A 4238-nucleotide genomic window follows, 5' to 3' on the forward strand; every position below is an offset into this window, starting at 1 on the left:
TCCATAAACCTGGGAGGATGGCAAAGGCCTTCAGTTATAAGGCAGGGAGGGTGGGGCAGGAGGGCTTAGTGAAATCAGCCACGCCTACTTGGGATCAGTTCCTGAACCCCTGCTGCTGAGTCTAGGTTTCTATCCAGACAGCCCCTTCCTGGTAATGAGCTGCACCTGTCTTGTCCTCACTTGCCTATCTGATCTCAGTCTGGACCACTCCAGGCCATCAAACTTGTTTTAATAACAACTAAACATCCAAGGGGAGTTAGTCATAGTTGGTCCCTGGGTACCTTTTCTTCCAGGATCTTCTCTTGCCCTTCAAAAATGATGGAGGAAGAGTAAAGGAGGAATTTTGTCTAAGCAGCTAGAACCGGGTTGGAGGTTATGCCTAGCAGACCCATCCATTTGTCCAGCCAAAAATATTTTTATTCTTTTATTAGATATGTTAATCCCATCAATTATGCTACAATCATTTTTTGTTACATCTTCAGGCTGCGCATCATCTGATTTCCTCTACTTCTTTCCATTCCCACCCCAAAGCAAACATTGTCAGATCAGTTCCCTGCTTGAACTCTTCCATATCTTCTTATTCCCCTTAGAGTAAGATCCAAAAGATATAAAGCAGTCCCCAAGGCCTTGCCTGTTCCAACTTCTGTTTTCCTTCTCCTCTCTCTCTGCTTTAGCTATCCGTTCATGTGACAAATCTTTGCCAAGCATCTAAGTGCCAGGTGCCGGGGATACAACAGAGAATAAGACTGATGATGTCTCTGCCCTCGTGGAACTTAGACTTTAGTGGGGGAGACCACATTTAAATTTAGAGTCAATGAACAATGAAGTGAATGGATAAATAGACAAAATATACTCAGGTGGGGATAACTGCTCTGAAGAAAAACAATAAATAGGGGGATGAAAGAGAGAATATTTGGAGACAAGATTCTACTTTAGATATTGATCTGAAGCTAAGTGACAAAACAAACCTATTTGTTTGAAAATAGGGGCAGGAAGCATGAAGTTCAAAGGCCTTAGGGCTGGAAGCCGGGGTGCAGGGAGTATAGGGGTAAAAGAGGTGGCGAACTTTTGTAGGAAAAAGGCAGCCAGTGTGACGGGTAAGAAAGGTATGGGGAATGACTGGACGGGATCAGTGAAAAAGGAGGGGCCAGATCTCACTGTAAACTAAGGGTAGGAGTTTGGGATTTCCTCTGAGCTCCCCTGGTTCCTTGGGCACATCTGCTCTAAGCCTTCTGACATATATTTGCCTGGATTGTTCTCCCCTCTGTGGTTCTCCTACCTAACTTCTCCTCTTTCTCAGATCTCCAGCTTAAACATCCCTTTCTCCTGGATGACTTCTTTGATAAATGTTCATGTAATTTGCATGCATTCAAGTAATTTGCATGTAATTTTCACTTATTCATTCCACAAAGATTTATTGAGTGCTTGCAGTGTTTCAAACATTTCATGCAAAGATGGGCACAACAAAGGACAGGAAAGGCAAGGACCTAACAAAAAGCGGAAGAGATTAAGAAGAGGTGGCAAGAACACACAGAAGAACTATACAAAAAAGATCTTCATGACCCAGATAATCACAAAGGTGTGATCACTCACATAGAGCCAGACATCCTGGAGTCTGAAATCAATTGGGCCTTAGGAAGCATAACTACAAACAAAGCTAGTGGAGATGATGGAATTCCAGCTGAGCTATCGCAAATCCTAAAAGATGATGCTGTTAAAATGCTGCACTCAGTATGCCAGCAAATTTGAAAAACTCAGCAGTGGCCATCAGACTGGAAAAAGCCAGTTTTCATTCCAATCCCAAAGAAGGGCAATGCCAAAGAATGTTCAAATTACCATACAGTTGTACTCATTGCACATGCTAGCAAGATTATGCTCAAAATCCTTCAAACTAGGCTTCAGCAGTACATGAGCCAAGAAATTCCAGAGGTACAAACTAGATTTAGAAAAGGCAGTGGAACCAGAGATCAAATTGCCGACATCCACTGGATTATAGAAAAAAGCAAGGGAATTCCGAAAAGACATCTACTTCTGCTTCATTGACTATGCTTAAGCCTTTTACTATGAGGATCACAACAAACAGTGGAAAATTCTTAAAGCGATGGGAGTACCAGACTACTTTATCTGTCTCCTGAGAAACGTGTATGCAGAACAAGAAGCAACAGTTAGAACTGGACATGGAACAATGGACTGGTTCAAAATTGGGAAAGCAGTACATCAAAGCTGTATATTGTCACCCTGCTTATTTAACTTATACACAGGGTACATCATGTGAAATGCTGGGCTGGATGACTCACAAGCTGGAATCAAGATGGCTGGGAGACATATCAGCAACCTCAAATGCAGATGATACCACTTCAGTGGCAGAAAGTGAAGAGGAACTAAAGAGCCTCTTGATGAAGGTGAAAGAGGAGACTGAAAAAGCTGGCTTAAAACTCAGCATTCAAAAAATGAAGATCATGGCATCCGATTCCATCACTTCATGGCAAATAGATAGGGGGAAAGTGGAAACAGTGACAGATTTTATTTTCTTAGGCTCCAAAATCACTGTGGACAGAGACTGTAGCCACGAAATTAAAAGATGTTTGCTCCTTGGAAGAAAAACTATGACAAACCTAGACAGTATATTAAAAAGCAGAGGCATCACTTTGCCAGCAAAAGTCCGTCTAGTCAAAGCTATGGTTTTTCCAGTAGTTAAAGCTATGGTTTTTCCAGTAGTCATGTATGGATGTGAGAGTTAGACCATAAAGAAGGCTGAGAGCCAAAGAATTGATGCTTTCAAACTGTGGTGCTGGAGAAGACCCTTGAGAATCCCCTGGACAGCAAGATCAAACCAGTCAATCCTAAAGGAAATCAACCCTGAATATTCATTGGAAGGACTGATGCTGAAGATCCAGTACTTTGGCCACCTGATATGAAGAACTGACTCATTGGAAAAGACCCTGATGCTGGGAAAGATTGAAGGCAAGAGAAGAGGGTAACAGAGGATGGTTGAATGGCATCATTTACTCAGTGGACATGAGTTTGATAGTGAAAGACAGGGAATCCTGGCATGCTGCAGTCCATGGAGTGGCAAAGAGTTGGACATGACTCAGTGGCTGAATAACATCAAATGTTTCCAAGGGTTTCCCAGGTGGCTCAGTGGTAAAAGAATCTGCCTGCCAAGGCAAGAGTCAGAAGAGATGCTGGTTCAATCCCTGGGTCAGGAAGATCGCCTGGAGGAGGAAAATGGTAACTCACTCCAGTATTCTTGCCTGGAAAATCCCATGGACAGAGGAGCCTGGAGGACTACAGTCCATAAGGTCGCAAAGAGTCAGACACGACTGAATAACTGAACACGCATGCATGCATGCATGCTTCAAGAGGACCTCGTCAGTCTGGTGAAGGGTGAAGGGTGAGGACAGGAAAACCAAGAGGTGGTTGTCCCAAGAAGCCAAACAAAGAGTGTTTCAAGAAGCAGACAGTGCTTATTGGAATGAGGTGCTGACAAGTCACCAAGTAACACAAAGTCTGAAAACTATCCATCAGTTTGTGACATAAAGACTATTATACCTTAGTGAGAGATGTTCATAATGTGATGGGGGAGAGGAAAAGATACTGGAGAGAGTTGAGGACTGCATAAGAGGGGAGGAAATGGAGAAAGTGAATGTGGGCAAAGTAGGAATTGACTTTCTTTCCTTTTGCCAGGCTTTACCTTTGTTCTTTTAAAAATCATCAGTGAAAAAAAATAAAAAATAAAAATCATCAATGAAGGAGGAATTTCAGTATGTGGGTAGGTAGAGGCCAGTTGAAGGGGATTTTTTCCCACTGTCCCTTTATTTTCTATTCAAAACCATATTCAGTAATATTTAAATGTGACCCACCTTTGTTTCAGTCCTCTGTGGATGAAAATTCATGTTTTTTCTCCCTTTCCTTTTCCGAATGTTCAAGTGGACCCCATACTTTATGGGAAAAGAAATACACAGGATTTCTTACACTAGGTGATTCCTTCAAAGAGAAAGTAGAGACAGAAATTATTTATAGATATAACATTGGATCTAATACCATCTAATTCCCTCATTTGAGACCTATCATAGGCAAGACTTGCATTATTTGTAATTTTAACATGAAAGAGCAGGTTGGCATGATTTGGGTAGAAATTTCTTACCAGAATTTTGGAGCGATGTTACATATTCTGCTTGTGGCAACATGAGAAATCTGTCATCTGAATAGATGTGGCAAATTTTAGTTTAACTTGC

Source organism: Cervus elaphus, chromosome 13 (assembly GCF_910594005.1).
Source record: "Cervus elaphus chromosome 13, mCerEla1.1, whole genome shotgun sequence".
NCBI classification, from domain to species: Eukaryota; Metazoa; Chordata; class Mammalia; order Artiodactyla; family Cervidae; genus Cervus; species Cervus elaphus.